This window comes from Furipterus horrens, unplaced genomic scaffold (assembly GCF_987537825.1).
Source record: "Furipterus horrens unplaced genomic scaffold, mFurHor1.1.pri manual_scaffold_15, whole genome shotgun sequence".
NCBI classification, from domain to species: Eukaryota; Metazoa; Chordata; class Mammalia; order Chiroptera; family Furipteridae; genus Furipterus; species Furipterus horrens.
In genome coordinates this window covers 356,029-380,708 of record NW_028327185.1, presented here as the reverse complement: position 1 = coordinate 380,708, position 24,680 = coordinate 356,029, and the positions used below count along the sequence as shown (strand labels likewise).

Here is a 24,680-nt window from a genome sequence, read left to right as displayed (position 1 = left end):
GCCCAGCTATCGAGTGGACGCTGTCAAGTTGGACATGAGGAACAGCTACAGAGGGACTTGGCTCTAAACCCAAAACCCTGGGTGCATTTTCCTCTCAGTCCGGCAAGCATTACTGACCCAGACCCACACCTGCAAAGTTACAGGACAACTTGCAGGGAGAACTGCAGACCAAGCAACCCATGAGCCTGATGCCACACGAGGGCTCGGGCCTAGACTGCAGGAAGAACTTCCTGAGGGTGGGAGGAGTTACGAGACGTGGATGTGGACGGTTCCAGGGTCTTTCAGAACCGATGGGTGTGAGCTGAGTTAGATTCACGCTCTGTCCTAGCCTCAGGCAGCCCTTCCCCCAACCTCTGGTGGTCACAGGAGATACGGACAATGGAGCACAGGAACAATGGGCAGGTTCTAGTTGTGGTCTGGAACATTGTGGAGGGTTAGATGCTCACGGCAGCCTCTCCAAGGGGGCCAACCCCACACCGATACAGGCTGGGGTTCAGCAAGACAAGCACCCCTTCCACCTCCTAGAGCCAGGCCTCCAGCACGGATCCTGGCCCAGCCGGCTCCCTGAACTCCCCTTGCTGCTGAGCCCACCAGGACAGGGCCGGCAGACATCGCCATTCCCTAGAAAAGGGAAGGAGACTAGTGCTGACTCCTAAGCACGTGTACGGAGCACAGCACGCAACCAATGCCAGGGCGACCAGCACACACTCCCCCAACACACACACACACACACACACACACACACACACACACATGCTGCTCCCATTCCGCATCAGGACCCAGCCAGCCTTCTCAAGGCACAGGGCACACTGCCACCTGTGGCTGTAATTCTAGCCTGGAATCCCAATGACATCATTCCCACAGGGTCACTGGGAAGGAGGGGAGGAGGCATGCTGGGTGTGGGGAGAAGAGAAGAGGCCAGGAGCCTGCACACCGCTCTGAGAGAGCCCAGCTCCCACCGGCTGTGTGGCCTCAGGCAAACTGCTAACCCCTCCGAGCACCTTTCCCATTGCATCACAAGGCCACTCTCTGGGCTGGCTTCAGCCCAGGGGGCAGGGAACGTCCTGGGAGAAGAGAGTTCTCCCTGCTGTCCACAATCAGCACCCTACTGGCTCCTCTCAGACACCCAGGGATGCATGCTGTACCTCTGTGCACCCCAGTGGCCCCTCCTGGGAGTCCACCAGTATTCTGAATGGTGGGCAGTGAAGACACCCCCCAAAAGCAGGCAAGTGCAACATCCAGAATTAAGAACTATGGGCCCCTCCCCACTCCCCTGCGAAATACCGCCTGAGAAGGCCACCCCACAGGCCCCTTGCACAAAACCTACTTCTCTCTGGGGTATCTCCCCCCGCCATGGTTCTTTAGTATTATTATTATTATTAATTAGGTCACCACCCCAAGTCAAGTCTAACTTCCATTATCATTTATCCCCCCTTTACCATCTTCTCCCTCCCCCGCCCCCTTTCCTCTGGCAATCACCATATTGCTGTGTCCATATATGTTTTGCTGCATCCCTTCACCCCACCCCCCAAATATTCCTCCCCTCTGGCAGCCATCAGTCTGTTTCCTGTATCTGAGTCTGTTTCTATTTTGTTCACTAGAGTCCACATATGAGTGAAATCATATGGCATTTGTCTTTCTCTGACTGGCTTATTTCAGCTAGCATAATGCCCTCCAGGTCCATCCCTGCTGTCGCAAAGGGTAAGATTTCCTTCTTTCATGGCCAACCCCCTCCATGGCTCTGAGAGTCAGGGAAACCCAGGAGTCCCACACCCACCAGGAGGGCAGCATGGAACATCTGATTACACAAACTTGCATGGTCCCTGCTGAATACTTCATCCAGGAGCAACGATCCATTAGTCACCATCAATTATTCATCCCCATCAGGGCCAGAGCCAGGGATGCAGCCAAGACCCATGCCCACTCCACCTCCAGTCCCCTGAAGGCAATCTGGGGTCCTCTGAGCTCCCACCTCTGAAAAGTGTCCATAATAGGTGGCTGTCACCCCACTGAACAGATGGCCAGCAAGTCACAGGCCAAGCTACACTGGGATACAGGACACTTGCAATAAAGATTTCCAGGAACAGGCAACAGACACGCTCTCTTTATCAATCCAACAAGCATATTTGGTGGCAGGTTGATGTAGCAGACGTGGCAAAAGATACTGGGCCACATGTCTCTGAGAAAGACGCCCACTGCCAGCCCAGCTCCAGTCCCATAGGAAGGTCACCTTTCTTCAAAAGAGGGCCCAGAATCATAGATTCTCAGAACTGAAGAGAAAAAACCCTCAAGGCCAAGCCAGCAGAACCACAGGTGCCCTTCAACCACAGCAGGTAAGTGGTCACCTGGCTCCTGGAGACATGTCCAAGTACAAGGTGCACGGGTCTTCTGAGGAAGGCCACAAAGTGTCTGCACAGGTCTAATCCCGCAACATTAATTCAATAAGTATTTGCTGAGCACCTTCCAAGGTGCACGGGTCTTCTGAGGAAGGCCACAAAGTGTCTGCACAGGTCTAATCCCGCAACATTAATTCAATAAGTATTTGCTGAGCACCTTCCAAGTGCCAGGTACTGAATGAGACTCTAGGTTTACACTCCAAAAAGAACAAGTCCTTTCTCTATTAGAGCCATCTTCCTAATGGGTCCAAATTCATCTCCACGGCTCCTGTGCTGCCTGGGCCTAGTCAGAAATGAGAGGCAGGGTCAAATCTCTTGGAGACCAAAGCCTTGGGTTCACCGTGGCAAAACTGTGGGACCCAGCTTGTCCCCTCAGCCTAGCTTGTACTCCAGAACTGCTTCCCTGTTTAGGCAATGGTTTTGGGGACTGGACCTGAGCAGGGGTACTCCTGGTGCTAGAGGTTGAAATCCCCGGGCTCCGTCACTGACTCTTCATCAGGGCTCTATCCGTGGTGCTGAAAGCAGGACTTAACGCTTGGGGCCTTTTAGTGTGGAGGTCTCTGTCCATTGTGCTGAAACCCAGGACTTGGCTTTAGCAGATCTCCGGTGTGGATGGTTGTGTTCCTGGTGCTGAAAAACAGGCTCAACTTTGTGGGCCCCTCCACTAAGCGGGGTGTTCTGTCCATGGTGCTGAAAAGCCAGGGTTTGGCCTTGCAGTGCGTGCTGGGACTCTGTACCGCGTTGATGGCCGATGAAAACCTCTGTCCAGGGTCCTGAAAGCAGGGCTCAGCTTTGGCGGGCCTCTCACCATGCGGCCTCCGTCCGCGTTGCTGAAAACAGACCACAGCTCTCTGTGGGGCTGGCGGGAGTAAGGGGGCTGTGGCTCTGTCCGTGGTGCTGAAAGCCAGGACTCAGTTTGTGGCCCTCCAGTGGGGTTCTGTCCATGGTTCTGAATCCTCAGGGCTGAGCCACGTGGTTTGTTTGTAAGCATTGTTGGGGCCTTCAGCATCTAAAGAGGGCTATGAGGGGTTCGGAGGAAGGAAGTAGAGACTGAATCTAGGAGGACACACAGGCAAATGTCCAAGAGCATGGGGAAGGAGACGGTGCACCATCCCTCCCCTCTCCTCTTTCATTGTCTTAAGCTGAGTATGGACACCGGATTCCACGGGGAAGCTTCCTAAGAAGGCAATCTCCAGAAGGAAAGGCCAAGACAAATTTGGAGGCTATGTGGGGAACAGCTGACTCTAGAAAGTATGGGATGAGTTTGAAAGGCCCTACCAAGAGGCATTATACTTTCCCCCCTTCCTCCTCCCCCTCACAATGCGATACACTTGCCGAGTACAAGCAAACTATGGCAACTGGGCACGGTCGACCCAGCATGTCTACAGCCACGTGATACAAACCCTTGGGCGGAGGGAATCTTGGTGACCAATCTATCCAATCTATCCTTTTTCATACCTATCCTGCCCTTGACTTTCCTTCTCTTTGAAGGAGGTCTTAGGACCTGTTTGGCCCTCTGTCACAATATCTAACCAGGTTTACGGCTCAGAAATTCCTCTTTGTATCTTCTTTAAGTCCTCCATGCTGTAAGTAAATCTTACTGCCTTCCTAACATTATCTATATTTTTATGATGTGGGGTATCTTTTGCAGAGGAAGTGGGGAGCAGGGGTCAATACTCCCCCTACCTATATCCCCATGGAGAGTTTATGACCATGGGTAACAACAAGAAAAAGTCCAAGGACACAAAGAACCCTTGACAGGGTATCTGGTCCATCTGCCATTTCCAGCGATAGGACTGCTGCTGGATCCCTGGGAAGAAGACCCCGTGGGCTGCCCAATCCCTTGCCCTCAAAGAGCCCACCTCCAGCCTTTGTTTCTGGGTCTGAAACATGGAACATCCTGGCCCTCCTTAATCCCCAAACCCAGCCTCCCCAGCAGTTGCACTGCCAGTAACCTGTTGTGAAGTGCTGAGTCACGCCCTCCACCCAGGTGGCTCCCTTGGCTTTCCAGCCATTTCCTCAACTTGGTGCATAGCCTGCAGCCTTGACTTTGGAAGCCAGTGCAGAAGGAAAGGACTCTCTTCAGATTTGGGGGTTTGGGGGAGAATGCCCAGGACTTTGTCTTCATGCCTGCTCAATCCCTTATGCCCAGGTTTTGCGGTTTGCTTACATTAACTTATGTCTGTCCTTGATTTGTTGCCACTTGTAATATCTGGTGCAATGGTGGGGTTTTGTTATTTCGCTCATTTCATTCAAAATCAGGAGAAGAACATTCTGTCGCTTCTTTTCAATTAGCTGTTTATTTCAGCATTCTCTCCCAGTCTGTGTGTGGCCTGGCCAGGCCCCACCCCAGCCCGCACTTTGTCCCTATGGACACTGGTGCCTGGGGTACCCTTCCCTCCGCTTGCCCAGATCTCCTTCCCTCCGAGGCCCTGCTCTGGGTCACTGCCTCCAGAAAGCCCTCCCTGACTGCTCTGGCTTCAGCATCCCTCACCACTGTGCTTGCCTGTCTGTGGCTCTGTAACAGAACACTTGGCCTTTAATTATACATCGTCTGCAGTGGTTGGCTGTTGGCTGCCACCAGTGCATCTGGCCACTGAGTCAGGCAGGCTGGGTCCTGGGGAGCAAGACCATGGAGGAAGCCTCAGACCAGAGCCCCCTCCAAATCAGGTCCCTCCGAGAACATAGCAAGAGCCGAGTCAGCTGTGGCCAGGGTGCTCCACTCCATTCCCCTTTAATCGGAAGTCAGAAAGCAGCAGGCTGTGGTGAGTCCAGCCTTGGAGGTCGTGACTTCAGAAGCCATCCTGGCTAATCATTTTGTCTCTGGAGTCAGAGGGCTGGACCGCTGGGGTCATCCTGTCCCTGTGTCAGCCTCCACCTTCCTCCTAAGCCACCGTCTGTCTGCCCCTTCCCCAACCCCCACCCCCACCCCAACCCCCGCGCTCAGTGGGTGCTGTGGGCACCCAGCCTGACCTGCCTTTCCTCCCACACAGGCATCTTCATAACAACCGAATCCAGCATCTGGGGACCCACAGCTTCGAGCGGCTGCACAGTCTGGAGACGCTGTGAGTGTGGGGTGGTGGCTGAGCTCTGTCCTGTCAAGGTGACAGCCCGGCTCCAGGGGTGGGGGGTGCAGGGTGCTGGCATCTGGCTGCGCCTGCTCCTCACATGCCCTCCCGGCACCGTCTCTAGCCATCACCCAAATGAATGAATGAATGAATAAATGAATGCCTATCCCCTGGGGTGGGTGAATTCTGCCCTCGGGGAGCTCAGGGCGACCCAGAGAGGGGGACCCGGGCACCAGGTGTCAGCTGGCCATGGACGTCGGGAAGGGCTCCAGGGGTCAGGGACGCGGTCTGTTTCCTCACCGCCACTCACCCCCCACTCACCGCCCACTCAACACTCACCCCACACTCACCCCCCACTCACCCCACACTCACCGCCCACTCACCGCCCACTCACCACACACACCCCACTCACCCCCCACTCACCGCCCACTCAACGCCTACTCAACGCCCACTCACCCCACACTCACCACATATTCACGGCGGGAGCGTGCACTCACACTACAGAGAGAGCGCAACACACTCTGGGAAGTGCGCACTCACACTCCCGGGAGTGCGCACTCCGGGGAGTGAGCAATCACACTCCCAGGAGTGCACACTCCGGGGAGTGCACACTCACACTTCCACTCCCGGGAGTGCACACTCCGGGGAGTGCACACTCACACTCCGGGGAGTGAGCACTCACACTCCCGGGAGTGCACACTCCGGGGAGTGCACACTCACACTCACACTCCCGGGAGTGCACACTCCGGGGAGTGCACACTCACACTCCCGGGAGTGCACACTCCGGGGAGTGCACACTCACACTCACACTCCCGGGAGTGCACACTCCGGGGAGTGCACACTCACACTCACACTCCCGGGAGTGCACACTCCGGGGAGTGCACACTCACACTCCCGGGAGTGCACACTCCGGGGAGTGCACACTCACACTCCGGGGAGTGAGCACTCACACTCCCGGGAGTGCACACTCCGGGGAGTGCGCACTCACACTCCCGGGAGTGAGCACTCACACTCCCGGGAGTGCGCACTCCGGGGAGTGCCGGGGAGTGCGCACTCACACTCCCGGGAGTGCACACTCCGGGGAGTGCACACTCACACTCACACTCCCGGGAGTGCACACTCCGGGGAGTGCACACTCACACTCCCGGGAGTGCACACTCACACTCCCGGGAGTGCACACTCCGGGGAGTGAGCACTCACACTCCCGGGAGTGCACACTCCGGGGAGTGCGCACTCACACTCCGGGGAGTGAGCACTCACACTCCCGGGAGTGCACACTCCGGGGAGTGCGCACTCACACTCCCGGGAGTGCACACTCCGGGGAGTGCGCACTCACACTCCGGGGAGTGAGCACTCATACTCCCGGGAGTGCACACTCCGGGGAGTGCGCACTCACACACTCCCGGGAGTGCACACTCCGGGAAGTTCACACTCACACACTCCCGGGAGTGCACACTCCGGGGAGTGCACACTCACACTCCGGGGAGTGCACACTCCGGGGAGTGCACACTCACACTCACACTCCGGGGAGTGCACACTCTGGGGAGTGCACACTCACACTCACACTCCCGGGAGTGCACACTCACACTCCGGGGAGTGCGCACTCCGGGGAGTGCACACTCCCGGGAGTGCACACTCCGGGGAGTGCACACTCACACTCCCGGGAGTGCACACTCCGGGGAGTGCACACTCACACTCCCACTCCCGGGAGTGCACACTCCGGGGAGTGAGCACTCACACTCCCGGGAGTGCACACTCCGGGGAGTGCGCACTCACACTCCAGGGAGTGAGCACTCAGACTCCGGGGAGTGCGCACTCACACTCCGGGGAGTGAGCACTCAGACTCCGGGGAGTGCGCACTCACACTCCGGGGAGTGAGCACTCACACTCCCGGGAGTGCACACTCCGAGGAGCGCGCACTCTCCGCAGACACACCATCCACTCAACGCCCATTCACCCCCACTCACCCCACACTCACACCCCACTCACCCCACACTCACTGATACCCCAACTCACCCCCCGTTCACCCCCCCGCTCACCCCTACTCACCCCCACTCACCCCCACTCACCTTCACTCACCCCTAATCACCCAACACTCAATGCCAACTACCCCATTCACCACCACTCACCCCCACTGACCCCTATTCACCCCATGTTCACCCCCCAATAATCCCCCACTCACCCCCACTGACTCCCACTCACCCCTACTCACCCCACACTCACCAACTCACATCCCACTCACCACTACTCACCCCTACTCACCCCCCACTCACCCCCACACACCCTGACTTACCCCCCACTCATCGCCCACTCACCCCTACTCACCCCACACTCACCTCCCACTCACTTCTACTCACCCCACACTCACCCCCGACTCACCCACACTCACCCCTACTCACCCCCCCTCAACCCCACTCATCCACATTCACCCAAAACTCACGCCCCACTCACTCCTACTCACTCCACACTCCCCACTCACCCCCCACTCACGCCCACTCACACCCAATCACCCCTATTTAGAAGCCATGTGTACGTTACAGCAAGACAAGAGAGCAAAGTTGTAATTGGGCTAGATTTGATCAAGTGTGACAGCTGCACTGTTAGCCACATGTGTCATCAAGAGATGTGAACCGGGGATAGTTTATGCTCAAAAACTCATTTCCAAGAGGACCTGACATCTTCTAGATGGCGCTGACATCAGTGGTCCCTCGGGGAGAAAGGTACATGGGCTAAGGGAGGGACCAAGGTCACCCACCCACCCCACCAACACTCCCTCTGAAAGCTCGCTCTGTCCTTCTGGGCCGTCCACGTGACACTCTCTGTTCAACCCTTCAGTCACTTACCCAGCGTCTCAGTGCCACCAGTAGGAAGGCTCTGCCTAATATCCATCCGAACCCAGCTTGCTTCAGTTCTCAACCCCTGCTCCACTGATACCCTGTGTGCAGACAGCAGCCATCTCCTGCCTGCCGTGCCTGTTCCCCGACTCGCAACGCCAAAGGGCTGAGGTCCCCTTGCACTCCACCTCTCCCTGCTCTTGGGAGCAGACCAGGAGTGGAGCCTTCTCAGCTCTGTTCCTGAGTCCTTTTCTTGTCTCCAGGAGAAGAACTACAGTTTGGTCTTTGAAAACCTCTAAGAGGTTTCTGGGACCTGAGAAGGAACTGCCAGAACTTCCTGGGCAAATCTCCCTTTACAGAGGAAGGAACAGAAACAAAGAGGGGAGGTGACAAGCTCAAGGTCACCTGGGGGAATTAGAAGCAGATCCTGCCTCCCAACTCAGAGTTCATCCCAGAGCTCACCCTGTGAGGTGTTCTGTCATGTAAGTGTGCCCCCCATACACCTGCCAGGGTCAGGAGTGACCTGACATCCCATGAGAGAGCCCGGGAATGCCTGTGGCCTCCCGCCTTGACCATGAGTCACAGTGGCCACATAGCCATCATTCCCACCCTGCTAGGTGCCCCCACTGTAAACCCTTTGAGCACTGAGCGTCTTTTACTTCACACCAATTACCATAATTGTAATTAAATAATCAATTGTGTGATCCTTTTGTTTAATGTCTTGCTTCCCTCAGACTGTAATGTTCATGAGGGCGGGGACAGCGTCTGCTCTGTCTGTCACCACTGCAGCCTGGCAGAGTGCTCATTCATGAGTTCTTGTTGCATGAATAAATGAATGAGTGAATGAGTTGGGGTGGGGCGGGGGGTGCTGGCCAGTGTGACATGGTGAGAGGCTGCAAGGCCAGGGGTCCCAGCCTCTCATCTTGGCTCCAACACTAAGGACAGAAAGCAGGCAGAAACTGGGATTTCAGAAGAGATGGAATCCTGTCACCATGGGGGTATCTAAAGGAGCTCTTGCCTCAGGACAGCATTTTATGTCGGTGAAAGAATTTAATTAGTCTAGGTACTTTCTTACACACCTTCCTCTCCCTCTCCCTGGCTCCCCACCACCTCTGTCACTAGGACAGGGCCATGTCCCAGACATACTGTCTCATTCACCTTCCCACTGTGCCCCCTGCTCTGAGCTCCACAGCCCCTGCCAAGAGCTTTACCTACACTAGCTTCTGTCCCAGAAGGATGCTGCCACGAGATTGCGAAGGCAGCGATGGTTCGGGGGGGGGGGGGTGCCACAGGTCCAAAGTCTGCAAACAGACCACACAAGTGCCACACCTCCGAGCCCAACACTGGGTTAGGACCCCGGCCAGGGCAGTTCTGACTCAAGCCTGGAAGTGCTATGTGGGAGGGGGAAGGAGACCACGTGTCACCAGACCAGTCTCCTCCAACCTGGACATACGGCCTCAAGTTTAATTTCATTCTCAATTTCCAAGGAATATGAGAGGGAGGCAGTCCTGCCATGGGCAACCAGCCAAGAGCATCTGTGTGTATTCACGTGACAGTCAGACTCTTCCCTTCGCTGAGCCACACCCAGACGCCACACACCTCAACAAGAAGGAACTTCTCTCAGAAACTAGGCCATTGGGTGCACACTAGGAGGGCTGTTTGGGGAATCTGTCTAGTTCTTTAAGGGCCAGAGGTCTGAGCCCAAAAACTCGAAGAACCAACCTGCCCTAGGGACACTGCTTCCTGGCCTTTCCACTTCTAAGTTCAGGGTACTCCCCTGCCCACCAGCTGCCAAGCCCAGGGTCTGGCTTCAGTACCTCTTCTGGGTGCAGAGAGGAAGAGCCAGAGGGAGGGAAAACACACCCTGGGAGCCAGACCAGGGACCCAATTCCTGCTCAAGCTGGATGCCCCCAACAAAAGGACAAACAGCTCAGTGACCCCTCTCATCCAGGGAGACCCCCATCTTTCACTATGTCCTGATCCCTCCCCGTTCATAGTCTGTAGTGGGCAGCCCAGGATGTCTGAGCCAGGAAGGAGTCATGCCCCAGAGCAAACAATTGCCCAGCCCTGTGGCTGCTGAACAGCTGAGAGATTGCCCCCTGCTGGCCCAGCTGTGCAGGTGCAGACACCTGGCCTCGCCAGCGGGGGCTCTCCCACAGCCCTCCACGGCCCCCCGCCCTGCGCTCCACTTGCCCTCCCAGAAGGAACTGTCCACCTCCTCTCAGTGCCAGAGCCACGGAAGCCATGGAAAGGGCGTGAGAACTGTGCGCTTCCCGGCCTCAGAGGTCAGGGTGCTGAGTCTTAATCACAACAGGCAGCTGTCCAGGCAGACAGAGCCCCTAATCCTGCTGCCCCGGCTCTCAGCTTCTCCGTGGCCCCTGGACTGTGTACACTGACCCCCAAAGACATGGGGCAGGAGGGAGGGAGCGTGTGTAGTGAGAGGACATGGGCACTCGGCACAGCAGGAGGGATGTGGCTGCGTGCGAGGAAGGACTCCGCACTGCCAGGCGTTACCTGCTCAGGAAAGAGCTTGAGGCCCCTACCAACAGTCAAAGGGGATGCTGCAGCCCCCACGTGTGAGGTTCCAGTTCTGAGGGGCTGGGTTCAGGTTTCCTCTGTATCCCCAGCACTGTATGGACAGGCCCAGTTCCAGGCAGAGCCATGTGGGCGGGCCTGCCCCGTCCCCAGGCAGGGGGCCAGCCTGCCCCTCCACTGCAGCCGGGGCCACAGCACTGAGCTGATGACCTTGGAGGCATGAAACTGTACCTTCTGGACGCTGTCTTCATATGTAAATGGGGGATCCCTAAAGCTGAAGGTGCTATGCAGACTTTGCATGTCATCACAGAGGGTTACAAAACTTGGCACTCAGGAGTCAAGATTTAATAAAATTCATAATCTTTGCTCCTTCATCAGAGAGATGCTTAAGTGCAACCAGCATGAGTTTATGGGCTTATTTACTTCCTAGCAGGTGTGTGCGGGGCGGGTGCCCTGCCTCACCCACAGAGGTGCCGACCCATCACTGCCAACACAGTGGAAGCAGCAAACAACCCAGATTATTGTGGAAACAGTTTTGACCACTGGGATCCCCCTGAAAAATTCTTGGGAACTCCCGGGGTCCATGGACCACCCTTTGAGAGCCACAGTCCTAGGGCATCTCATGTAATTGTCACAGGGGCCAGATCTCCACACCACTATCTCCACTTCCAGGGCCCTGAAGCTCAGACAGTTTAGGGAGCTGGTGTGGGGACACAGGCCGGAAGTGGCAGTCTTGGTTTGACCCTAGGCACTCGGACTCTCAGCAGCCCCCCAACCCCACTCTCCCAGCTAATCCTGTAGAACACACAACTGTGGGGCCCGGGCTGCGGTGTCAGGCATCTCCTGCCCACCCTCAGGACCACCTCACTCCCCAGGGGAAGCCCAAGGGCACCCCCATCCTCTGCAGTGGGGAGGGCCTAGCTCTGTCACTGTCCTGACCATGGCAGGAGGGGGCAGCAGGAGCTGGGAGAAGCCTAGACCTCTGCCTGGCTGAGGGGCTGTGACTGCAGGCCCCACCCACGCTTCTCCGGCCTCTGCAGCAGCTCGCAGTTCCCAGCATCAGGCAGCTAATCCAATTTCTCGGCTGTGCTTCCCTTTCGCCTCCTGCAATGCCAGGATTGATTTGGAACCGGGCCGCTTATTAATGTGATGCCTCTTCCTCCTTGGGGGAGACTCAAACTGGGAGAGGGAGCTGCTCCCCTCCCTTCAATTAGCTCCGCGTCTCCTGCTAACACCAGTCCCAGCCCAGCCATCTAACTTCCCTGGTCCCAGTGCTGAGGGTGGTGTTAACCACCCTCCACCCCCCCGATGCCTCCCTCAGGGCCCTGGAGCTTCTCAGCCAGTTTCCTGTCCATCCAGGCAGCCAACAACTGCTCTCTTGGGGTGGGAACAAGAGAACCCAGGGGTTCTGGCCTCTAATCTCAGACCCTCCCCCAGGTCAGGCCTTGGTCTTTGTCAGCTGGCACAGTAAGGGACCCGTGACAGACGGTGAAAATGGGGCCAGGCAGTACTGCATCTGCTAAATACATTTTTCTACAAATAAATGCAGGAGGTGAAAGACGAGGGGCGTCCTGGGACCACCTCCAGCACCCGGAGTCCGCGAGTCCCTCCTCTGCAGGAAGCAGTGAGACCACGCGGCTTCACTGAGACCTCAGGACAGGCTCCCTCTCTACACACAGCAGGAAAGCTGCTTTCTCATCACTTTTCAAAAGAAGAAGGACGTGCCCCAAATGGACCAGACCGTCATTCAGACCAGAGTCAACAGTGAAGGGAGCAGCTGGTTCCTAGGGGGTTCCTCGGAGCCCACAGCACCCGCTGACCTCAGGGAGTCGTTTCTGCTCTGGGGCGACAAGCAGGCCCCAGCCCAGGCCCCATGCAGGAGCCCGCCTGGCCTCACCCTGAGCTAACCACCATCCTGTCTCACAGGACCTATGAGTGGGAGTGAGGGAGGCGGGTGAAAAAGAAGAACAAGGGAGCGAGAGATGAAAGCACAAGGCCTCCTCTCCCTCACGTGCACACGTGTGCAGGCACACGGATAAACCCTCCGCTGAGCAGGAGGCTGGGAGAACACAGCCCTCCCGCTCCACAGCCTCTCCTCTTGGCCTTGTCACGACTTCCGCAACCCGGCCAAGTGACCCACGGGGAAAGCCTGAGCCTTTGGGGTCATGCCTCACGGCCTCTGGCCTCTCTGACGGGGCTACTGGGCCTCACGCAAGATCATGGGCTCAGTCTAGTTGGGTACAAAAGGGTTAAGTTCCTCCCAGCCCACCCACCCCCTGTCAGAGCCTCCTGCCCCTCCCACATCCACTTCCATCCCTGCCTCCCCAGGCCACAGGCGAAGTGGCCACTGCAGACACTGCTGTGAGGACCAGACAGCAATGGGTGAACTCCACCTCCAGCTGCCACATTCTGAGCCACCCACTGCATCAACCCAATTATGGGAAACCCAGCCAGGCTCCTCCAAGGCCTGAGGCCTCTCTGTCCCCAGATGCCTCAGGGGAACCTCCATGGCTCCCTGCTCAGCTACAGCCCACTGTCTGTCCATGGTCCCCAGGTCCCTGCAGAGGGAACGGAGGAAGAAGGTGGCCAGGGCCGGAGCATTGGGGAGCCCAGACACCCTGCACCAGCCACCATGAAGGCTCCCTGCCCTCAGGGAGCCCCCAGGCTGATGGAGGGGATACTGGGAGCTCCCGTTAACCCCTGGCGTCCAGTCTGTCCAAACCGGAAGTGGAGGAAAAAGGAGGAGAAGGAAGGGATGTTGGGCCGGGCTCGGCGGGCCCAGCTTCTCAAACCCGAACTCTGAAGCAGAGAAGCACCCAGAGACCAGCTGGACCCCATCTCCCTGCCTTCCAAGGGCCTCCCTGTCTTGCCCCGTGACCCCCACATGGGTGCACGCCCCTGTCCTGCTGGGTTTCAGAGGAAGCCAGAAACCCAGCAGCAGCCCCCAGGGGGCAAATTCAACCCCGTGCACATGGTCTTCTCGGGTCCACCCCCATGGCTCCCAAGACACCCAATTCCAGGGGACTGGTCCGTCCTCTGCGGGGTCGCTGTCTGATTCTGCGGATGCCTGCTGCCTGACGTCTACCACCACCTCTTGCTTACGCTCAAAGCAGGATGACCTCATCCCTGAGGACCACCCGACCACATGGCCCCCCCACTGCCAGGAGGGAGGCTGGCTGCAGAGGGTGATTCTGGCCGACCAGCCACAGAGGCCTAGAAAGTCACCAAAATGCCTGGGAGCCACGGATGGTGTGAGATTTCAAACAAGTCACATACGTAACTTCTCTGGGCCTCTGGTGTGAAACAGGATGGTGACCAAGTGCCACAGCCATGGGATGTCAAAGCTTCATCCTGCAGTGAGTGGGCCCGGCAGGTGGCCTGGCTCACAGTTGGAAGATCTGTGGACCATACAGGTGGGCACTCTGTCCTAGTCTGGAAACCTTCTGGGGAGGAAGCCTGTACATCACCTCTGTGTCCCGTGTATTTGGGGCATCCTGCCATTGACCTGTGGACACCCCTGCTGAAGTTGAGACTTCTTGAGGGGAAACTGGCAGCCAGGTGCTCCCTGTGGTCCACACTCACAGGGACTGGTCAGGTCCCTCTCGGCCGGGAGCCAAGTTTACCCATCACTTGGGCTATTGCCCTGAACTATCAGTTCCAGGGATGAAAAGAAGGATTACAGGACTGACCCTTCCCAGGAGCTGAGCTTCGGGAAACTACAGCTCGTTAAGCATCACGAGCTGCCTGAGGTTCTGAGAGGTGAGGTGCCAGGGAGCCGCCGAAGATGTCAGAGCAACTTCTTCCCTTGAGTCTCTAAGAAAAACAGGTGGAAAGTGGTCCCCCCGTGCGGGGGGGTGGGGGGGGGGCAAGTCACCTCAGGCTGTGCCCAACACCGCTCTGCGTACTTCACCGGAGTCCATTTGGTCATCCTCACCAAAACAACCAGTGTCACAGACGTGAGCTCGTCTCCACTCTGCAGGTGGGACGACCAAGACGGAACAACCTACACGGCGTCAGGGTGAGCGGCAGAGCCGGAGGACCGGGCACTGCGGCCATCGCCCCTCTCCTAGCTCTGTGGCTTGACTTTTCCCCCATTGACACTGCTGTTCCTCACGGGCCGCCCAGTCCACGAGGACCAGGAGGACCCCGCTCCTCTTTGCCAGCATAAAGATGACCGAACTGGAGAATGGCATTCCCAGCCATCCTTGACCGTGAAGGGGTCCTTTTCCTCTGTTTTATAGGTGGGACTCTCCAGACCTGGGCAGCTTGCCCCAGTCTGCGTGCTTTGGGGCCGCCTGTACGCCCTCCTTATGCCTGTCACAGCTACGGCACGTTCTTCATGCCATTATTTGTTCAGCTCTGTGTGACTCACTCGACGGTCCCCATCACGAGTGCAGGAACCAGGTCTGTTTTGTTCCCAACTGAAAGTGCACAGCCTAACACAGCCAGGACAGGCCTGGCACATAGTAGGTGTTCACCATAAATACTGTTGAATTAATGAAGTCACACACTTTGCAGGCGGTGGCCTGGGGATTGGAACCCAGGCCTGCAGAGAAAACTCCCTCATTGCTCCCTCTGGCCTGTCATTCCAGTTGTCAAAGAGGTACTCCCGTCACCCGGGGCGTTTGGTTCAAGAAAAGCAAACACAGCTTCAGCTGAACACTGGATGAGGAAAGTCTAAACACCAAATTCCGAGTGACAGGCGGTGCAAGCCACTCTTCCAGCCCACAGAGCCCCCTCCTCTCCCTCCCTGCTCAGCGGTCTGTCCCACACCCGCCCCAGGCCACCTGCTGCCCCTCTATCTACTCTCCAAGAGGCTGCACAGTCTCGGCGCCCAAGAGAGAATGAAATCCAGGGAAGGGCCAGTCCACTTGGTCAGGCATGCCTGGGGTGGGGCGTACTGGCCCAGGGAGGGGTCCATCCTCCAAGCCACCCACCCCAGGTCCTCGCGGTGCCAAGTTCAGACCTGTCACGCCTGCCTGGGAGCTGCCAGAGGGGGACGTCGAAGGAACCCAGACTGGGCTCCAGAAAGCGCCTCCCTGCCCCCCGACACATCCTCAGTCTGCACACGCTGCCCGGGGAGAAGGCCAGTCCCAGTCAGGAGGTGAGCCAGCTGCCAGCTTTTCTGCAGGCAACGCTTACAAACACAACACCTTTCTCTTCCCGGGGTCCTGTTCTGTGGGTATCAGGCCTGCCAGGCCACAAAGCTGAAAAAGTGAGAATTAGTTTGCGTACCTCTGCTCAAAAAAACAAAGTTGCCTGGAAAGACCTCCTGGGTGGCAAACAAAGGAGACTCACAACAGAGTAGCCCCTGCTCTTCCTCCTGGGTACAGTGGGCCAGGTCGGCGTGAGACCGAGACCGGAGCATTTCCCTCTGCTGCCCACCCCTCAGCTCTCCGGAAGCCCCCAGGTGCTCCTTGGGTACGACAGGAAGGGGAGGAGTGAGGACCAAGCCCAAGAGTCCCCAGAAAAAGCCAGGCCCCAAGGGACTTCCTAGAGGATGAGGTCAGCAATGTCTCCAAGAGCCAGGCAGGGCAGAGGCCACACAGGACAGAGGTCAGAGATGAGGGGTCAGCTAGCACTGGTCATCCCCAGGGGCGCATGGAGGAAGCCAGGCCACAGGGTGCCGGGGTGGACCCCTGACGCTGACCCACCGCCAGGGCCTGGCGTGTCCCACTGCCTCACAGCGGCCTTGCCCCTCACACCTGCCCCTCCGGCCTGGCCTTCGGGCCTGGGGCCTGGCTCTTCCTCACAGCTCCTCTGGTGGTCACGGCTGTGTTCCAGCACCCCGAGGGCTGGGCTCGCCCGAGCGGGGCAGACGGCTGGAAGGGTGAAGGGTAAGGGCTGCCTGTCCCTCACGTCACCCCTCTAAAATGCCCAGGTCACCAGAGCCGGATGGGTCAGGTCCAGGACCATCTATGCCGCCACGGAGATTCCCAACAGGGCAGCCACAGCGGGTGCGGGGGTCGGGGGAGCTCCGTCTCCAGGTCAGATCCTAGCCCACCTTCCTGTCCCTCTGGGCGCTCCATCCTAAGGATTCCCCATCCCCATCTTCCTGCTGGCGTGGAGAACACCCACTTCTCTACCTAACGGGGGAGGAGGGGGCCGTGGTGTCCTGGAGGCACCCGCAGAACGTGGGAATGAAAAGGGGGAACGAAAAACGGGGTGGGGGGACGTGGGTCAAAGGGCTTGGGGCTAAATCATGTCATGTCAGTCAAAAGCCCTGTGCCCCGAGAGGGGAAGGTCAGTGAAGGAGTCCAGGGTGGGCGCGCAGCGGGACGTCCTGCTCCTGCTGAGTCATGAGATTTGCAGAGGTGAGGGCCTCCCTCCCTCCCCGCCCCGCGCCGCTCCGCGCCGGCCTCCGTCCCCCACCCTCGCCGCGACCCAGGGCTCTGCCTCCTGGGGCTCCCGGCCCTCCCCTGCCCTCCCACGACGGCGGGGCCGGGGTTCCCAAGTTTGAGGCGGGGGGCAGAAGATCCGGGGCCGTCCTGCTCTGCGGCTCATCCCGGGACCGGAGGAGTCTGCGCCCCCCTTCCGCGCCCCGAACCCGCAGGGGAGCCGGGTCCCCAGAAGGAGCCTTCTGTCCGGACGCGTCCGAAGTCCCCTCGGCCACAACTTCCCCACCACCCACCCCGCGCCCCTCAGCTGGGGCAAAAAAGCCAGCCGTGAGGAGAAACTTTGGGGGGCAGGGGTGCCCCACGGACGGGGTGCGCACTCACCGGAGCGGCCGAAGCAGCAGCAGAGACCCGGGTCCCACGCGAAGGCGAAGCAAGGGGCGGCGAGGACGCGACGGCACAGCCCCCGGCCCAGTCCCAGCGCCGGCCCGGCCCCAACTCCGCCAAGAGGCTCTGCCGCAGACTCGCGGAGCCGCTGCGCGCCCGCGGGGCCGGGGAGGGAGGGAGGGAGGCGGGGCCGGGGAGGGAAGGAGGCGGGGCCGGCGGTGCGCGCTGCGGCGCGGCGCGGGGCGGGGCGGGGCGCGGGGCGGGGCGGGGCGGGGCGGGGGAGGGGAGAGAGGACGAGCGGGGGCTGAGGCCGAGGAGCGGCTGGGCCCCTCCCTCTGCGCAGCCCACCGGCTCCCAGCGCCCCAGCCTCCCGCTGAAGGTCAGGAAGGGCCCGGTCTCCTGTCCCATTAAGGGAGCCCCCACCCATGGCCATTTGAGATCTCTGCGCCCCTCCCTCCTCCCTTCCACATAGGACACCCTTACCTACAGTTGTCACCTGGAGGGTAGGGGCTTTTGGGCCTAAGGGGTGATGAGGAAGAGGAGGACCCTTGGGAGTAGTTAAAGGGGCAGGGAGCCTATGGAACAGGGTGGGTCGGGGGAGAGGGGGATAGAGAGGAAACCACCGTTTGTTGAATACCAGGGTTTTCCACCACGCGTGCCAGTTTCTTAGTGCTGACAATGTCCCTTTAAGGTGGGTACTGTGGGCGGCTGGCAGTGAGGACTGTGTGGACGTGTGGCCCTGGGGAAGGGCCTGAGGAGGAGGGGCTACCCTTCCTGGGAGGAGGGCGCAGGACCAGCCCTCCCCCGCGGAGCGGCTGGGGTTGGGAAGCCCACTTCACCTCTGGGAGCCGGTCTCTGCGACAGCGCATGGCCCCTGCCCCCCTCCCACGGGGCCCTGTCCCGGCGAAGAGAAGTGGCAGAGGGTGCTTTTCCCTTCCCTTTGCCAGTAACACCAGGTGGAGCCATCCAGTCAGGCCCAGCTGTCAGGAGGAGGTGATGGAAAGCCTCTCGGGAGCAAGTCCTGAGATGGGCCGCGTCCACAGCCCTGAGAGCCCAGGAGTTAAGAGGGGGTCCAGCCGGTCACCATGACTTGGGATGCTGGGCCCCACCTGCTGCTTGACCAGGAGGCTGCCCTACAGTTCTCCCCTTCCTGCTCCCCTTCCAGCTCCCGCACCGACAATGAATCTGCAGGACGCAGGGCCAGGAAGAGGGCTGCAGACTCCTGGCTGAGAGCCCAGCCAGGCTAACTGGCTGACTCGCTGCCCCCGTTCCAAGCGAACGGAGCCGTGTCAACTGCTGCCCAGCTTCCCAGCCGCCGGGAACCGGAGGGCAGAGGACAGCAGCCGCCTTCCCAGACGAGTCAGTGCAGCCATCAATGTGGCTGCATGAAAGATGGGGTGTCCCTGGCTATGGCCGCACTGTTCTGGTAATTCATCACGTCCAGGAGTGTCGTGGTTACACACCTAACCAGGAGTTCAGCATCCCTCACACTCACTCCCCCAGGCCTCGGCGGTACAAGGAGGAAGAATGTAAGAGACACCCATGCCCAGCCTTTCAGACTGGGCCCTTTGGTCCTGGGTGCCCTCACCGCCTCTGGACACCCTTGCTCTGATCTGGGAAGGTGGGCGAGGGCTGCCTGCCTGGCTCTGGGAGCTCTCCATGGAGAAGGGGTTTCCCTGGCTCAGAGTGGGGCAGCCGCAGACCGCAGCATCTCACGCCGCTGCCCCAGGGGCTCTCCCTGGGGACCAGAGATCCCTTCACCCTCCCTTGCATGAGGATCTTCTGCTTAAGTGGCCCCATTCTGGCCTTTGTCTCACAGGTCCACGGCTCCTGTCCCCCAGGTGTGGTGAGTTCTGTCCTTGGGAGGCTTTCCAAGGCTCCGCTGCCCACGAAGCAGGCACTGGGCAGCTACCGTTCCCTGCCCTGGGGTTGCCCCAGCCCCTGCCCAACTGCCTGGCCACCCTGGGAGCACTTTGCGCTGACCCTGACACCTGAGCAAAGGCACTTTATGATGCCGAGTGAACAGTTTAAAACTCACCTGCATCTTCTGTGGCGAAAGGTCTTCTAATCTGTGGGCACACCAAGCTACATGTATTTTAAATTTTACTTAATAGAGTTCATGCTGAAGTCCACTTAACTTTCAGATATTGCTTAAAAATGCTTTTAGCACTGAAGACAAAGTTTAAAACCCTGGTCTCCAACCAACCAAAGAGGGCCAACTCCACCAGGAAGCTGTTTTCAATTGACTATAATTGATCCCCATGCGATGAACAAAACATTAAAAGCAATTTTAAAAGCCAAGTTCCTCCTGACCAGTGTGAGTGAGGGGGCTGGGGCTGGGGTCAGAGCTGTGACTTCTTCACTGCCAAAGCCCCCCTTCACCGTCTGTGGGCTGGAGCAAGGCCTCTGGTACCGCAGAAGTTACACAGTGTCTCTGAACACAAAGCGGGGCCAGCACATGGGGCAGCCACGTAAGCAAGCTCCGGGCAGTGAAGCAGCTCAGGGCTCCGCATGGTGGGCTTGGGAGCAGTGAGTGGGGGTGTCTAAGAGGAGCATCACCAATTTTGTTTCAGAAAAGCACCCACCCAAGAGCTTGGTCAGAGGTCCGGGGAGGCCCATTCCCTGCTGGTCCGCCGGAGGCCGTCTGTGCAGAGCTGACTAGCGTGGCTTCCGGAGCCCAGCTGCCTGGGCTCCCAGCTCAGCTCATCTCCCAGGGGCTGCGGCACTTTGTAGGGACGTGAAGAGGTCTACCCAGGTAGTGAGAGCTCAGCACCGGCCCGACACTCAGCACACGCACAGGAAGTGTGGCTGTTAACAGGACTACTGGTCTCTCTCCATGGGTGGCTTGGCCTCCTCACACTGAGCCAATGGCCTGGTCGTGGAGGGCTCCAAGGGACTGACTGCCTCAGCCACATGCTGCCCCTGTGTACTGTGCTGTGTCCTTCGTGCACGCTCCCCAGGGACGGTGCCATGTTCTGCACTTCCCTGAGTCTACTGGATGCCGTGTGGGCTGCGGGCACAGGAGGTGCTCAGCGGGCTGGCCATCGGCTGGATCCCCAGCAGCTCAGGACCTCGCTCAGCCTCAGGTGGACTGAGGACCCCCATTCTGCTCTTCAGCTTTGTCTCCTCAGCAGCCCATCAGACGAAGAACGGCCTTTCCTAAGGTGTTTCACGCTGCAGGGGTCTGGAATGGAGAGTGATCCTGGGTGTCCAGCCCCCCAATCCTCCCCTCCAGTGGGCCGTGCAGCTCTAGTCCTCTGCTGCCCCCTTCTGTTGCTTGTCTGCTGGCCTGTCCTGGAGGGCTGGGAAGCACCCACCCCTTATTCCAATATCCTGACCCACCCACCCATGGCTGCTGTGTATTAGGAGGCTGATACTAGAAACAAGAGAACTCTGCTGGCCGTTAGTTCAGGCTACAAAATGGGCCGCTCTCTTCCCGGGCATGGGAGCCATAGCGCTGGGCACAGCTGCCCCTTTAGGAACCCAGAATGTCCCACCCTCAAAGGGTCTGGCAGATGTGAGCAGGAGAAACACTAACATGCTCCATATTTCAAATTCTAGGGCCAAGAAGGGCACAATTTTGCATCAAAATTCCAGCCACTCCCCCACACCCACAGTGCTGTGGGAGCATCTAAAAAAGAACTGACATGGCCCAGGCACATGCGGTAGAAGACGCACAGCCAGGTGCTTCCAGGACACGGGGGTGCATCTGGCTCAGCACCAGCTGCGAGCCCGCTGTGCCGTGTGTCCTCCCCGCCCCGCCGCTCGAGCCGCTCAGTCTCGGGGTTGCAAGCTCCCCGTCCACTTCCCTGAGGACTCAGCCAGCCCTCGTGCAGGTCCTGTCCCGGCCCCTTCTCCAATGAGGTGGCTCTGGGGGCAGCAGCGAACAGGTGTCTGGGCAGCACACCTGTCCTCTCATCAGGACCAGCTTTTTCTGGGGGCCTCCCTGCATCCAGAGGACCTTTGGCCTTGGTCTCTACTCTTCCCATAAACAAACCTACTCAAAGACCAAAGGTGGGAAGGGTGGGGCACAAGAACGGGACAGAGCCCTGTAATTCCAGAAAGCAGTGAAGATTGCCTAAATGCACTCTTTCTTAACAATTCCCTCTAAAGGGCCCACCTAAACAGGAAAAATCCTGTTTAAAAAGGGCAGGAAGGCCCACAGTGCTCGTGGGCACCCTCTGGCGGCCAAGCTCGGAGTGACTGCCAGAGCCGCCTCCTGTCCTTGCTGGGGAGGCGTCTGGGTCGGAAACAGCCAGGCACACCACCTCAGCCCTACTCCCTATGACCCCACTGCTTTCTGGATGCGGCTTCCGCTCCAAGCTGTCCACTCTCGTGCCTGAGGAATATCTTTCACATGTGGGGTGGGGACGGGGTGGGCAGTGGAGTGGGGTGGAAGCGGGATGACCTGAGGCTGGGCGCTCACACCCAGCCCCTCTGTGGCCTGTGCCCAGGCCCTGCCTGACAGCTGGTTAGGCCAGCCCTGCACCACCACAGGGCACCGAGGACAGGACACCTGAAGCCTCGCCCACACGGCTCTGGCTCAAGCTGGCTGTTACGTTAAGGCATCTCTGGAAAACCAGAGCACCTCCCAACCTAGGCCACAAAAAGCAAATGGCCTGCTGGTGGCTGTGGGCCCAGGCCACACTTGCCCACTCTGAGTCTGGAGACGGGAGGAAGATGTGCGCACAGACCTGGGCATGAAGCAGGTTCACTAGCGCCAGGCCTATACGCTCAGCTCAAGACCTGCAGAGCCCCTTCCTTACAGGGCGCAGGCCCAGACCCATCTCATTGGATCCCCCAGGTCCACCTCTCCTAGGACCGGCCATTTCTTTATGGAAAACAGGAACGCTAGCTACCTAAGCATCATGAAGGGCCATCCTAAGCAAGTGACCACACAAGTCAGCACGCAGCACTGAAGGAACAGGCGCCCGTGTGCCCCGTGACTGGCCAGTGGCACCAAGGCAGCTCCAGCACAGCAGACACCCTCCCAGCCAGCTCCCCAGCTCTGCCTTCCTTCTGGGGAAGGACCCGCCTTGCCGGCCTGCGGAGCACCCAGCCTCCTGCGGCTCTCACCACCTGCTGAGCAGTAACTGTGTACAGTCAGTCTGCTCCAGGGGTTGTTTCAATTATTACAAAACCAATGAAACGGATGCAAAAGGACTTTATAAAAACAGGACAGAGTTGCTTATGAAGTTTGCTGTTAAATTAGGTAGAGGTGGAAGTCTTATAAAGGACTGAAGGAAATTAGTAACTAGTAAAATAGTTGAGTCCCTCCACTTCGGAGGAAGCCCAAGCTGACAAGCAGATAAGTGTTTGACTGTTGTGATGAAGACCCCGCCTGCAGACGTCCCTCCGTTTTACATTTCACTCATGAACATGTGTTCGACTGAGGTTAAAGCACGTCTCTCTCCATTCTATGCAGCGGGGCGCTAGTGGAACAGTGGGAAGTCCTGGCAAGGGCAGGTGGAGCCTGCGCCTGCAACAAGGGATGTTGGCCTGCAGCTCCATTTTCTTGGGGGTCTCGCGGGCGTCTTTGGCACTTGGCAGAGCAAGTAACTTGTTTTCTCAGAAAGGCAATTTTTCAATTTCTCTATACTTTCCCATCCAAGAGGAACGAGAAAGAACAGGCCTGTGGCTTCACTCACCTGAACAGAGCAAATGACCTCCTAGTTCATTCCTCTATCGCAATGCAGTAGGTTGTCCTGAAAATAAGACACATCCCTACACCCACCAGTGATCGTTCTGTTGCTGGCTGGCTTCCAATGTTCCGCTGGTACTGATAAACATGTAAATTCCTCCATAAGCATTGAGACATGAAACATGTTACATGTAGTTGGAAGAAGTAAAATACACACTTACAAATTGACTCTAAGCTTTGAAGATGAATTTACAAGTTTCTATTGCGCAAGTTCCTACTTGATAAAATGTCTTGAGTAGGCATGTTTTGGAAACATTTCTGCTACGAGCTCGACAGGGCCAAGCTGGGGGGCCACCGCACACTGTGGGCGCCAGGACCTCCCTTGGAGCAGAACAGACCAGTGTCCTAGGCTCCGCTGTCCCACAGGCGGTTTCTACCTCTTCACATGGAGGAAAGACCCTTTTAACCCAGGCTGAAGCTGAGCACAGACCAGCAGTTACTGATGCAATAGATGTTGCCACCTCCTGTCACAGGGACACAGCCACTCTAGCCTCTCCGTTGGCTGTGGGCAGGACACCTAGCAAGACCAAGCCCAGGAACACACACAGGCACTACCTACTAATCCACACCTGGCCCAAGCAGAATGCAGACGCCCACCATTGTGAGGCAGAAACCCATCAGGAAGGGCCTTCAGAGCGCCACAGAAGGTGGGAGAAGCCAGCTCCACCCCTTCCGGACAGGTGCGGACTCTGCGCTCAGGCCTATGCGACAGTCCCCAAGGGGCAGCTGGTTTCCTAAGGTGGGCACCTAACATCCTGATGCCAAACACAAGGTCCAAAATCCCAGCACCTTCACAACCTTGTGTTCAAAGCCCTGCGTGGCAACAGGAAGTGAGGAGACCCAGGTTCTCACTCGCCTCCGCCACTGCCACTGGCAGCACTGAGCACTGGCCCTGGGGACCTTGAGATGCAAAACCTCCCAGGCCGGACCCAGATGCCCAGCAGCCAGCCTCCTCAGTTCCCTGGGGCTGGAGATGGCCTAAAGGCACCAGAGTCTGATCTGCAACCCCCACTCACTTGCTTCTTTACCCTGACCCTGGGTCCACTCCACGTCCTCCCCCCATCCCCACAGAGCTGCAGGACTGAAATGGTGGCGTCAGGTTGTGTTTTATCTTTGTTCCCATGTCCAGCATTTCTCTAGAACACAGCCTGGCTGCACAGCTAATACACTGTTTTAGGGTCTGGGTACAAAACACAAGGCATCGATCGGCAGGCAAACATGCTCTGTGCTCATCTGTGGAATCAGTGTACAAGGCGGGAACTGGACCCGGCCTCTGAGCCTGGTCACAGACCAGCGGTGTGACTCGGGCAGCTGACACTCTGACTTCAGCACCACCGTCAGTGGGTCACCCCAGCAGCTCTCCCAGGCAGGGGTGGGCTGAATGCACACACTCCCTCCTGCCTTTCCCCTCACTCAGCGAGGCA

The 24,680-nt window shown here is 58.3% G+C and overlaps 1 protein-coding gene and 1 long non-coding RNA gene across 3 annotated transcripts in view; one reads left to right on the top strand and one right to left on the bottom strand.

Moving 5' to 3' along the window:
* The window catches only part of SYT2 (synaptotagmin 2), a 45,389-nt gene extending 27,687 nt beyond the window's left edge, over positions 1 to 17,702 (bottom strand). The window contains exon 1 of the mRNA XM_090263208.1: positions 17,553 to 17,702. The gene's annotated coding sequence lies outside the window, so the exon portion shown is untranslated. The remainder of the gene's footprint in view (positions 1 to 17,552) is intronic.
* A 155-nt stretch (positions 17,703 to 17,857) lies between these two features.
* On the top strand, positions 17,858 to 19,846 carry LOC149992249 (uncharacterized). Of its 2 annotated transcripts, XR_016508318.1 has the most exons (4): positions 17,858 to 17,934; positions 18,196 to 18,246; positions 18,721 to 18,981; positions 19,375 to 19,846. It is a non-coding gene; the product is annotated as an uncharacterized LOC149992249 (long non-coding RNA). The 2 variants fall into 2 exon arrangements; XR_016508317.1 differs by lacking the exon at positions 18,196 to 18,246.
* The last annotated feature ends 4,834 nt before the right edge of the window (positions 19,847 to 24,680 follow it).